The 14,068-nt window shown below is 35.0% G+C and overlaps 1 protein-coding gene across 8 annotated transcripts in view; it reads right to left on the minus strand.

The window, feature by feature from the left end:
* Window positions 1-14,068, minus strand: part of DGKB (diacylglycerol kinase beta) — a 748,227-nt gene that overhangs the window by 15,376 nt on the left and 718,783 nt on the right. The window lies entirely within an intron of this gene.

A 14,068-nucleotide genomic window follows, 5' to 3' on the forward strand; every position in this document is an offset into this window, starting at 1 on the left:
GTTTTGTTTTGTTTGTTTTCTCTCCAGCAAAATATCCTGGGATAAAATGTCAGCAACTCTATAGAGAAGGAATTCAATAAGCATTTGTTGAAAGAATGAATCATTGAATCACCCATCTTCTTGACTCAGTTTGGATGAAATAATTGTGTTCTCATTTTAGATTTACTCATCTAAAAGTCATGCTTAATAATACCCATTTTGTTCACCTCACAGTGTTTTCAGGTTGATAAAACAAAGGAATGTTAAAGTTCTTTGAAATTTTTTAATTCTTCTGAAATGAGAAATGTGGAACTGTGTTGTTAATATTCAAGGAAATAAAAATAACAAATTACAAAATTATATTCAGTGTATTTTTTATTTAGATTTTTTGTCAAGTTTTTGTTTGAAATTGGTAACCCATCTGGGGAAGATCCCTAGAAAACTGTGGATCAAGTTCCTTGACATCAGTAGATACCAAGGCTCACTCTTTAAAAATTTCTACAATATGGTATGTTGCCTTTTAAGGAAGCACTTAGAATATGTTAGCCATATTGATGATGTATGACTACAAGGGAAATGTGAAAGAAAGGTGAGGTCAGGCCCTATGATTCTACAGTTAGTACTTACCTTAAGAGAGACTTCTAACTGCTCTTAAAGGAAAGATACCAAATCTGCATCTTGGGCTGATGATGCCCATCAACCAGGAGACTACTAACTTTACCTAGTCTAGAGGAAGATATTCAGTTTTGAACTAGATAAAAATATTGTTCTCCTCGAATGTTAATGACAAAATTCTGTTAAGTTCATGCAATTCTACCACTTTTAGCAGATTTAGCAGTCTTGGATCAGATCAATAAAAATGTATAAGATATTACGTATTTGGCATATTTCTCATTTCAATTTTTGCCCCATTTTGTGTCCTATTTAGTTTAGAATTCCCATCAAAAAATAGGAGTGTGAGGGACATTATTATCTTTTCACCAAAATGAAATGAATTTTTCTGAATTGAAACTGAGTAGATTAATTCAGGTATCAACATAAAGAGTAAAGGAACAATTTTGGCTTATGTAACAATATTTTAATAGAATGTATTAAAGTGAAGAGCCATAAAAAGGCAAGTAATTATAAACATGATGTTTGCAATGACTTTAAAGTATATGGCAAGGAAAAAACTTCTTTAAAATATTTTTGTGCAAAACGCAATCAAATCTAATCAGTTTGGCATTAATTAAGCTCTAATAATGTACTTCAGTATCTTTCTTAAGTAGTGTGATCCATTTCCCCTTCATCCAGGTCTATTTGTGCACATTATGGTGTCATCATAATTTTAAAACATACTGAGAAAATGACAGAGCTGCAAAATTAAAATAAATGATTAATGGTTTTTTTTTCATGTTTTGTACTACTAGGTATTACTGAGCCTTTAAATTAATAGAGCTGTCAAGCTCAAAGGTGTTGCAGATCCAGCAATGAAACAAAATGGAAATTATATATCCCACAGACACCTAAAGATGACACTTTGGAATATTTTAAATTTTAATTAGTAGGTGCAATTGTTTTGTTCCCCCATAACCACACAAATTAATTGGAAATTAGTTATAATCAATCCTTTTCTTAGCAACTTGAAATGAAAAGATTGGTGCTTTACACTTTAACATTCTTGTTTGAGGACCAGAAAGCACACATGCAGTAAATTGCATTGTCAATTACAAAAACAACAACTGTTGTGAAATTAGGAAAAATTATGCACAAGTAAACAAAACTGATGAATGCATAAGTAACAGGGGAACATGCAAAAAACACCCAACTAAACACTAAAGTGCTGGTCTTTGAAAAAATAAAGGCTTATAATGCAGACTTAGGCAAAACCATTTACTGATGAAGCTTAGGTAAAAGGATGCTTTTAGTTTGTGTTTTATTTAACTGCTTTTGAAGCTTCATTACCAGTCACACCTTGAAAAATATATCCATAAGAACAGCCGCTGCTTATTCAAATGTGTTTCAAGATGGCAGAAGACTTTAGCAGTAATTTTCTATTCCTTAAAATACCAAGATTTAGAATCATTAAAGAAAAAACTGTGGTATTTCCTTATGTAAGAATTAGCCTTATTTGAATATGGAGCCAAATGCAATCTCCAGGTACATCAGTAAAATATTCATTATCTACACTTACCTGATAGGCATTTTCCAACTGAGAATTTATGGGTTACTCTTTTTCTTTCATAATGCAAATACACACGGTCCCTTGTCTGCTTATTTTTTCCCTTTTCTAAAGTAAGCCATTAGAGCAGCTTAAGATTTGTTAAAAATGGTGTGTCTACCAAGTCAGCAAGTGATAAGTTACAACAGCAGTGTAACTTTTAATGAGAAAATAATACTCTTATCAAACTTTCAAAACAAAACTCATTTTCAGGATACTAACCTGGTATGTGAAAATTATTTCATAATACTTAAAGTTAATCAATTTCATGTAAGGGTTCAGGGAGATTCTAGAGTTAGGTAAACCTGCAGATCTTATCATGGTACTATTATTCTGGATGAGTTCTAATGGAATTTTCTTTTTTAGATAATTATTAAAGATATTAAATATTATGTTGATATAATTTCCTTTTACAACATGAGTTCATCTGTAAATGATGATGGGAAAGCAATAAAAGTCACTGCTACATTTTCTGTGATACTTTGGCCAAATCTCAAAAAGATGTCAAATTTTGTCCTGCCATAAAATAAACATGTGTTTAACTTTTTTTTCTCCTGTATGATTCAGGATTATAGGGAAATTAATCTAAACATTGAAAAAGAAGAAGATTCAGGTGCGCTATTAAATAAAACAATGTTAATCTACACCAAAAATTAATACTTTCTTACTGTTGCTATATGTGATATATAGTAATTTTCAATAACCTTTCTAAACTCCTTTGTGACTTGTTGTCAGCTGGTTTTATGAATAAGGAAATAGTTTTAAGGAGATTAAGTAACTCTGAAGCTCAGAAGTCTCTGGCGTAACGAAAATGAGACCCCAGACTCTGGCCCTTATTTCTGTTTTCTACCCATTGGGATACACTTAATTTGTTAGAGTACCTTTCCTAAGCAATTTTCCCCCTCCCTTCTGACAGAAATCCCATAAAACTTTGCTATCAAGGAGCAAAAAATATTTTTAACCTCAGACTATATTGAATTTCTGCCAAAGTGCTAGAAAACTTGGCTATTTCAGTTGTAGATATCAGCTTGCTCAAAATAACTTTAAAAATAGTTAAACCTAGAATGGATTTCAAATAAAAAGCTGATAAACAGGTTTTAATGAATTGACTGAGGTTCTATAATAGAAAGGTGGTAAGGCCATATAATTTCTAATCTGTTTTCATTTTCCAGGCCTATGATTAGTTCATTTAGATAGCAGGTACAAGGAGATCTACCTACCATAGAGATAAGCAAATTCTAGCTATTTACCTACTTCTCAAATTCACTCCTAAAGCTTCTACTCAGGAAACAGATCTATCCCCAAATTGTCTTTAAAAATATTTATCGTATCTTTAACTAATAATCAAAAGAGATATAAACAGATAAGTTACATGAAAAAAGCAATCCAGCAAATACCATTATATTTTCTAATGAAGTATTACATGAAATGCTCATTAAAATGGTATTTCCAGAAGAAAGGATTACTCACGGTATTCAACTTGACCCATTTCAGTTGGGTTTGGGTTGAAGCGGCTATTAAACAACTTCTAAAAATGGCTATTTGCTTCCAAGTGTGAAAGTCCCATGATGGATTTGCTATGGTTACAGCTTCTAGAGCAAGTCAAAGCTTATTAGAGTCTCGCTGGCCTTGCTGCCTGTTTTACATCTGAGCCCCTTTACTCAGAACTATGCATTTTAGAAAGCTTCAATAACATTCTATTTCCCCTTCTAGGAACTTTTTATCTGGAGGCAAACAAGTTTAATGAACTGATGACAGGCTTGGGAGTTGAAAAACAAAGTAGCTGCAGTCTCAACTTTGTTTCTCTTTGCTTCCTGATCTTGGACATTCACCTACCCCATGTCCACAGTCTCAAAGTCTCCCACACTACCAGGTAACTTACCTGGAACAGTCTTTAAATGTATTTGTCTACAGACAAAAGAATCCAAGAAAACATATCCTATGTGATCATACACATCATTCCTGGCCTAGATGAATACCTAAAACTTTAGTTTAATCCTTATAAACCAGTAGAAAAGCATTGCTTTTTGGTTAATTTATTTTCTCTCAAACAATGAGTAAACAATAGTTTTCTCTCAAACTGCTTAAATGTAAGACCCAAGAATGGAAAAATATAAATGAAGAGTCCCAAAATGGAGAAGATTTAAAATTCAAGGTTTTGGGCAATGATTAGACTTAATTAGATTTTTTTTGTAAGAGCTATCGACATGGGGGTATCTTGTAAAATCTCCAAGTCTGCAGAAGAGCATTTTCGGCTAATAATACACCAACCTGAGTGGGGGAAATTCAGGCAGATCTCAAATAGTAAAAAATAAAAAGCTCTAAGGGAGGGTGGTACAGTTCCGGTCAAGATGGAGTAAGCCCACCCTGTCTCTCCCACTGAGGGCAATTAAAACCCTGGACAGAATAAGTAGAACAGCTATTTGAGGATGCTGAAAAGTAAATGATAACAGATTGGGAAAGGAAACCAGAACACAGCATGCCATGGAACCAGTGATAAGCTTCTTATTTCTTACCCAGAAGGACTTTTAGCAGCTACTATAACGACCCTGCAGGAAGTGATGGCAGACACTCTTGAAATGAAAGACAGGGAATCTCAACAGATTAATAGAAGATATCAAAAAAAGGAAACAAATCATAAATTTTACAATTGAAAAAGGCAATGGCCAAAATAAAAAAAGTACCTGGATGGACTCAAGAGCAGAATGAAGATAAGAGGAAAAAGTCAGTGAACTTGAATATATATGAATAAACATTATCCAATCTGAACAACAACATCAACAACATAATAACAACAAAAACAAATGAGGGAAGAAAAAAACAAAAGAGACTCATAGACCTATGAGACGATGCAGAAAATATTAATATTTGGGTCATCAGAGTTTAGAAGAGGATAGTTTGGTTCAGGAGAAAAAATATTTGAAGAAACAACATCTGAAAATTTCCCAAATTTGGCAAAAGACATACATTTATAGATTCAAGAAACTCAGTGAACTAAAACAGAATAAGCTTGAAGAAATCCATGCCCAGACTCATCAAAATCAAACTGCTGAAAACTAAAGACAAAGAAAAAAATCTTGAAGGAAGCCTGAGAAAAATGATGCATTACATATAGCAGAGTAATGAATCAAGTGACTGTAGATTTCTCATCAGAAACTATATTATGTGTAAGACACATAATGCTCTTTAACTTTGCCCATTTTAAGTGGGCTGAAGCAGCCATTAAAACAACTTCAAAACATGGCTATTTGCTATTTGCTTCTAAGTATAAATGTCCTGTGATGGATTTACCATGGCAAGGGGAATTAACTTGCTCTACAAATAATTCGAAGGGGAATTACAAATGAATCTTAGAATGCACAATTAAGTCAGAAGTGCTGGACACAAACATGCATAGCTAAAATACAGGGCTATATATTTGGATGACATTAAGAGGATATCAACAGGGAATTACAGGAATACAATGAATAAGGCAAATATTCCAGACAAATGGGAAGTTAAAACAGCTTCATGGAAGCTTGTTGCTGCAAGGAGAGGCTAAACCTGCTTATAATTGTGCCTGAGTCTCCCCCTGAGTACCTCTTTGTTGCTCAGATGTGGCCCTCTCTCTCTAACTAAGCCACCTTGAGAGGTGATCTCGCTGCCCTCCCCACTATGTGGGGCCTGACTCCCAGGGGTGTAAATCTCCCTGGCAACACAGGATATGACTCCCGGGGATGCATCTGGACCTGGCAGCGTGGGATTGAGAACATCTTCTTGACCAAAAGGGGGATGCGAAATGAAACGAAATAAAGCTTCAGTGGCTGAGAGATTTCAAATGGTGTCGGGAGGTCACTCTGGTGGACATTCTTATGCACTATATAGATAACACTTTTTAGGTTTTAATGTATTGGAATAGCTAGAAGTAAATACTTGAAACCACCATACTCCAATCCAGTAGCCTTGAGTCTTGAAGATGATTGTATAACAATGTAGCTTACGAGGGGTGACAGTGTGACTGTGAAAACCCTGTGGATTGTACTCCCTTTATCCAGTGTATGGATGAATGAGGAGAAAAATGGGGACAAAACCTAAATGCAAAATAGGGTGGGATGGGGGGATGATTTGGTTGATCTTTTTTTATTTTTATTTTTTATTCTTATTCTAATTCTTTCTGAGTAAGGACAATGTTCAAAAATAGATTGGGGTGATGAATGCACAACTATAAGATGGTACTGTGAAAGCTGATTGGACACCATGGATGATTGTATGGTATGTGAATATATCTCAATAAAACTGAATTTAAAAAAAAGAAAAAAAATAATTTGAACATTAAAAAAGAAAAAAAGTCCTTTAAAGAAAATGCTTTACACTCTGTAGGCATGTTTGCAACATTATCGATAAATTAATATATTTTTATTTGTTTTCAGTTGGTAGAGATTGTTCTTCTTTCCTTTTTAACATAAAGCTATTTTTTCAAATAATGTAAAATATTACCTTTTTCTAAAATCAAAACTATTGTATAAGGTACATTCCCAGTTTTCATCCTTACTTTCTTATTTTATTCATTTTCTATTTGTTTCATAAAGTGTTCCATATTTAAAAAAAATGGCTTCATGGAGAAATTTCTTGGTATTGAAGAAAGGGGTTTTATTTTATTTTCAGTATGTATATACTTAAAAACATACTTTAGTATGTTGTAAGTAACTTATAAAAATGCATATATCCTAACAGGCAATCTGAGTAAAAGGGAAAACATTAAGTATATGAAAACAATAAACCATAGGCACAATTAGATGAGAAAAATGCATACCATGGGTTCTAGACAATTTCTGGAAGAAGCCACAGTTTTTCTGTGAGCCTGCCTGGAGGCTAGAAGAATGACTCAATTTCTAAACCACAAAATAGGGAATGGGGATTTTGGACAAAAAATGAATCAGAATGACTAGAAAAACTTCAGGAAGTGGTCTTTGTCAATCACGGTAGACTGGGTTGTTGTGAGATTTAAATAAATAATGAATGTGAACACAAGGAACAGCAACTGGCACATGGTGAGGGCTCAATAAATGTTAGCCATTGTTACCATGCTTTCTTCCAGACATTCCCAGGCCATCCAAATGTCTTGAAAACTCAATCAGCCTTTAACTAATATCTGGGTCTGGAAAAATTTCAATTTATAGAATCATTTTTCTATCTCAATAGCCTGAGATTAATATGTATTTATCAGGCAATTAAAGATAAACATCACTTTAAAATTGATTATTTTTTAATAAGTAAAACAACAAACATACAAATATAAATATAATAGACCCCAGAATACTGTTTCTGTTTTTAAAGAGTTTGCAATATTTTAAAGTTGTGCTGGGTATATTCTCTTCATGAAAACAAGTGTCAAAATGAAGCTAAATTCCAGATAACTACAGTGACTAGGGTAATAGAGAAAATATCCAGTCTTCCTAGTTGAGGGCGCACCTAAGGGCTAAGCAAATAACAGGTGTCCCAGCCAGGTAGATGCTAGTATCAGGGGAGGGAACTAGCATTCAAATGTGAAGTAGGGTCTAATAGGGTGGTTCAGAGAGTGGAAATCAGAGCAGCAGGAGGCAGTTGCTCTTAGGTAACTAGATGACCAGTTTACCCCAGGAATACCAGGGATCAAACTTAAGGAAGCAAGAACTTTCAGGCTTGACACGGACTGGCTGAGATGTCTTGATTGACTGAAGGCTCAAGGTGCATTTATCACCTGTCTTTTCATTTTGCATATTCCATGTAAAGAAAAACTTGAAGAGCTTCTGCTTTGCTCCAAAATTATATCTAGAGAAATTCCTTCATAAATTGAATACCAGTTTAAGGATAATTAAATTCAGTACAGAATTTTAACACTCTACCAATTCTTATGTTTTATAAGAAAAACACTGTGCTATTCGAATGAAGCAAAGAGCACTCTATAGTTAATCCATACCCATGCTATGAATACTAAATATTCTCTTAAGTAAAAGTAAATTTAAAGTTTAGAACTCCTCGTGGTTCCAGGAAAAGTAGAATATGCCAGAATTTGAAATAATGATAACGAACCACAGTCTAGTACAGTTCTTGGCCCATAGTAGGGTGCAATAAATGTTTTAAATGAATAAGTGAATTTATAAGGAGAAGAACTTATTATAAATTATATAAAATTATTAATTTAACAATTAGCTAGACCATGACTATTAATAGGTGCAGTGAATCTGCTGTTTACTAATAGGAAGAATTATTTAAAGGTATTGCTAAAAATGTTTGCTTGAAAGAAGCTGAAATTATTCAAAATCAACTAATTAAATTTCAACAGACATAGATTTTTTTAAAGCTGGAGAAAGGCAGTAAATTTTTTGCAAAACGTCACATTGTATAGGGTGATAACCAGCACCCACTGGGGCCTTTTTGTTTTGCAATCCATGTGGAGAGGAGTGATGAAGCATGAAGACTCTGGAGCCGGCTGCCTGGGTTTCAGTTTCTAATCTACCATTTACTAGCTGTGAAGAATTAGGCAAACTGTGTAATCTTTGTCTCAGTTGCATCATCCATAAATTGAGGAAAATCTTAGGGTTACTGTGAGGACTAAATGAGTGATTGCGGGTCAGGAGTCTTACACTGTACGTGACACAGACTAAGCTCAATGAATGTCAGATGTTATCATGGCATCCACTGCTTCCTGATTCAAAACCTGGCACAGGGATTAAACTTCTCTTTGAGAGAAGTCCAAAAAAAGTACAAAGTATAGTCATGGAAGGCATTTTGTTTCATTGTCTTTTTTTTACTTATTCTCTTGTGATTAAGCCTGATGAAAACTAACCTGATATTAAAGATAAGAATACCACTACCACTGCCACCACCACTGCCATCCTGTATCATCACAGCTACCACTGTCAGCACCAGCATCAGTATCACAACCACCTCAGCCTCTAATGCAGTCCCACCATCACCACATCTGCCATCACCCCCTTCCCCAGCAGCACCACTATTAGTTCCACTGCCTTATTACAGCTGACACTGCTACCATTTCCACCACCACGGCAGCAGACAGCACCTCCATCACCACCACCAGCCACTCTTATCACATCCTCACCACCACCTTTAACATCCATGTGAGTTTAGAAGCTGTCATTTGGAGAGCAAAGAACAGGGGATACATGTACATGTACACATGATAGTAAAGAGAGGGAAGGAGTTTCTCAAAAAGGACATTTGTAACCAAGTACAGAGATAGCAGAAGACAGAGGAACTACCAGTCTAGAGAGTTTTTTAGATAAGTTTCTGATTACAAAAATAATGGATTTTGCAAACTCAATGAGGTAGGTAAAAAGAATATACCAGGAACTCTACATTAAACTATGGGTTACAGTTAGTAGTATAATTATAAAAAGGTGCTATCATCAATTTTAACAAATGTTCCACACCAATGCAAAGTTTTAATAATAGAGTTGTATATAGAAATCCTGTATTTTATGCATGATCCATAAACCTACAACACGTTTAATAAAGAAAAAAATTTAAAAGGAAAAGAGTGAAGAAAAAAGTATATTCCAGAAATAAACAAAAAATTCAGGCTTGTGTGTTATACACAAAGGTTGAACTGACAGCTTCGGAGTAAAACCTTTGAAAGAGTAAAATTTTAAGTTCCCTGCTACATTATAAACTGTGCTGTTTGGAATCTGTAGCTAATGTCATTTAAACAAGTAATGAGAGAATGGGCTTTGAAATGAAAGTCCCATATCTGAGTCCCATATCTGCTGCATAGTCAAACTTTATGTTATTTAACTTCCCAAAGCCTCAGCTTTCTCCATCTAAAAATTGGTGATATCCATTACGTATAGTTTTAGTGACTATTTAATGAATACACACAGGTAATATAAGCACTTAGTACAATAGCACAAGGTTCAGACATCCCCTTTCACTGCCCATCCAGTTTCTCCCCCAGCCTTAATTATCTTAGTGAAAGACACTATCATTCACAGTTAAGAGTTACCCAAGTTTCTTTCATCCTTCATCCCAACCCCCAGGGGATCACATTACCAAATTCTGCCTGTTTTGTGTTCAGGATGTCCCTTCTCCTGCCCTGCTATCATCCTTGCCCCATCCCAGACTACTGCAATAGACTGTCTCACACCTGCTACTCAGTGCAATCCTTTCTCTTCTTAGCAGCCAAGGTGAACTTTAAAAATGTAAATCAGAGTGTGCATGAAAGCTTTCGATTGCTTCCTATTGCACTTAGAATCAAATGCTAACTCTTTCTCATCATTTGTTCTACATGATTTGTTCCCTGTCTGCCTTTGTACTTCACCTTTTACCACTCTCACCCTAACTCAAGAAGCCTTGGTCGCACTGTTCTGTGTCTTTAATACAGGAAACTTTGGGCTATGTCCTTTTTAAGAGGCCTCCCAGATCCTCTTATCTAAAATAGTACCTTCCTCACTTCACCCAGTTACTCTTCATAACATTACCTTATTTTTTCATAAAACTTTTAATATTTATTATATATTTAATCATTTATTTTTGTTTTCTATTATCAGCATGTAAGTTTCTTAAAGGCAATTATATTGTTGATCTTGTTCATGTCATTAAACCCAGTGTGTAGAGCCTCTGATATACTTGACATGTGATTAAATATTCACTATACAAAAGAAACCTGAAATTGTATTTTGTTGAAATGTCCTGACTTGACAAATGATATATTATGGAGAGAACAACTATGGTAGAAAATAAAGAAGGAGATTTTCTATGAAGAAAAATGCCCTCAAATTTTTGAATGAGGCAAAAGAACAGATGAGTATTAAACCCAGGGACACTTTATGTCCGAAGTTCCCATTTTCTCATTAAGTGTACTGAAATAAGTATGAGAAAGTTTAAGAAATATTTCATCACAATTTTGTTTAGTTCCAGATTTTATAATTAATTTGTGATTTCAAAGGTTCTACTTGGGCTAACATAAACATCTACAAGGAGCAAAAAATCATTGTCAAGGGTATATAATGTTTGAAACCTAAATGCAATGGCTCTGTCACATAGATAAAGGGGAAAAAAAGGTGTTTGGTGATAGATCCTAAAGAAATCAAAGAAGAAAGATTAGATATTCCAAAAGTATCATTTTAAATTTATTTGAGCAAAGCATATCACTTTTGTGATTATTTAGTTATAGTGTATATGATACCTGGAAAGCAAAAATGAAAGTGACATTTTGCTCTCTCTCAACCTGAGGGGCTTAGAAGAGAGAGAACCATAGCTATTTTCAATTCCCAGTGCTATGACCCAGACAGGAGAGGAGATAACAGAGTCAAAGAGACAACAATTCAAATGCAGATGAAAACTCCTGAGGGTGTTTATCTTCTCTAAGAGTAAGGAGGTGGGGCCCAGCTTTCTCTTCAGAACCAGATCCCAGAGCCTGGGAGAAAACAGCCAAAACAGAAACTGAAGTGGCCCATCTCCTTATACCAGTCGGGAGTGACAGGCTGACAGGCACCACCTGCTGGTAAGGTTAGGAAAAGCACAGTGACTGGAAACTTCACATGCAAGTCTGTCATTCCTCTAAAATACACCCTGAATATAACCCCATTCTGAGACCTGAACCTGTTCTGGTCTGGGAAAATCTGCCTGGGGTAACCAAGGAAACCAGATGCCTAGACAACAGAAACTACAATCTATACTAGGAAAAATGAAGACATGACCCAGCCAAAGGAACCAACTTACACCTCAATCAAGTTACAATTGAGATATGATTTCACTTTAATGAAACAATCTATTAAAGATTTTCAAAGAAATATGCTAAATGAAATAAAAAACCAAATCAGTGAGTTCAGGGAAGATATAACAAAAGAGATGAAGGCTATAAAGAAAACACTGGGCAAACATAAGGTAGAAATTGAAAGTTTGAAAAAATAACAGGCAGAATCTATGGAAATGAAAGGTACAACACAAGAGATGAAAAACACAATGGAGACATACAACAGTATATCTCAAGAGGCAGAAAAGAACACTTAGGAACTGGAGAACAAGAAACCTGAAATCCTAAACACAAAAGAACAGATAGGTAGAAGAATGGAAAAATATGAGCAATGTCTCAGGGAATTGAAGGATAACATGAAGCACATGAATGTACATGTCACGGGAATCCCAGAAGGAGAAGAGAAGGGAAAAGGGGCAGAAGTAATAATAGAGGAAATTATCAATGAAAATTTCCCATCTCTTATGAAAGACATAAATTACAGATCCAAGAAGTGCAGCGTACCCCAAACAGAGCAGATCTGAATAGGCCTACATCAAGACACTTAATAATCACATTATCAAACATTAAAGACAAACAGAGAATCCTGAAAGCAGAAAGAGAAAAGCTATTCATCACATACAAAGGAAGCTTGATAAGACTATGTGTGGATTTCTCAGTAGAAACCATGGAGGCAAGAAGGAAGTGGTGTGATAAAGTTAAGATAGTGAAAGAGAAAAACCACCAACCAAGAATCCTATATCCAGCAAAACTGTCCTTCAAATATGAGGGAGAGTTTAAAATATTCTCTGACAAACAGACAATGGCAGAGTTTGTGAACAAGATACGTGTGCTACAGGAAATCCTAAAGGGAGCACTACAGACAGATAGGAAAATACAGCAGTGAGAGGTCTGGAACACAATTTGGGTAGTGGTAGCACAGCAATGTAAGTACACTGAACAAAGATGACTATGAGTATAGTTCAAAGAGGAAGGTTAGGAGCATGTGGGACACCAGAAGGAAAGAGGAGAGATACAAACTTGGACTTTATAACTCAGTGAAACCTAGAATGCTCAAAAATTGTGATAAAATGTACAAAAATGTTTTTTCATGAGAGAGGACAAATGAATGTCAACCTTGCAAGGGGTCAAAAATAGGGTGGTATTGGGGAAAAAATACAGTTAAAGCAAACTAGAGACTATAGTTAACAGAAACTTTGTATTATGCTTCCTTTAATGCAACAAAGGCAATTTACCAAAGCTAAATGCCTACAAAAGGGGGACATAAGGGAGGGCTATGGGACTCTTGGCATTGGTGATGTTGTCTGACTCTTATTCTACTTTAGTTTAATTCTATTTTTCCTTTTGTTGCTTTTTAGCTATGTTTTTTTTTTCTTTCTTTTTCTTTTGTCTCTCTACCTTCTTTGACTCTTCCTCCTTCTTTGTGGAAGAAATGGAGATGTCCTTATATGGATAGTGGTGATGGTGGTGAATACATAAATATGTAACTACACAGGGAACCATTGAGTGTTTACTTAGGATGGAAAGTATGGTGGGTGAACAAAACCATCTTAAAGAAAAATGAGTTGATGAAGAAACCTTGAGGGCACTACACTGAGTGAAATAAGTCAGACACATAAGGACAAATATTGCATGATCTTATTGATATGAACTAATTATAATATGTAAACACATAGACATGAAATCTAAGTTAACAGGATATAGAACGAGGCTAAAGAATGGGGAGTGGTTGCTTATCATGAGCAGAATGTTCAAATAGGTTGAACCTAAGTATTTGGAAGTAGACAGAGGTCACAATAGCATGTTATTGTGAGAATAACTAATGGTGTTGAATGGTGTGTGAATGTGGTGGAAAGGGAAAGCTTAGTGTCACGCATGTCACCAGCAGGGAAGTTGGAGGTTAAAAGATGGGAATGTATAAAACAGTGAACCTGGTGATGGGCAATGTCCTTGACTAACTGTACAAATATTGGAAATCTCTTTCATGAACTAGAACAAATGTATGACACTATAATTAGAAGCTAATAATAGAGGGGCATATAGGGATAAAATAGACCTATTGCAAACTATGTACTACAGTTAACAGTATTTTAACATTCTTTCATCAACAGTAACAAATGTACTATACCTATACTATGAGCCGAAAATGGAGGGGG

Source organism: Choloepus didactylus, chromosome 5 (assembly GCF_015220235.1).
Source record: "Choloepus didactylus isolate mChoDid1 chromosome 5, mChoDid1.pri, whole genome shotgun sequence".
Classification (NCBI taxonomy): domain Eukaryota; kingdom Metazoa; phylum Chordata; class Mammalia; order Pilosa; family Megalonychidae; genus Choloepus; species Choloepus didactylus.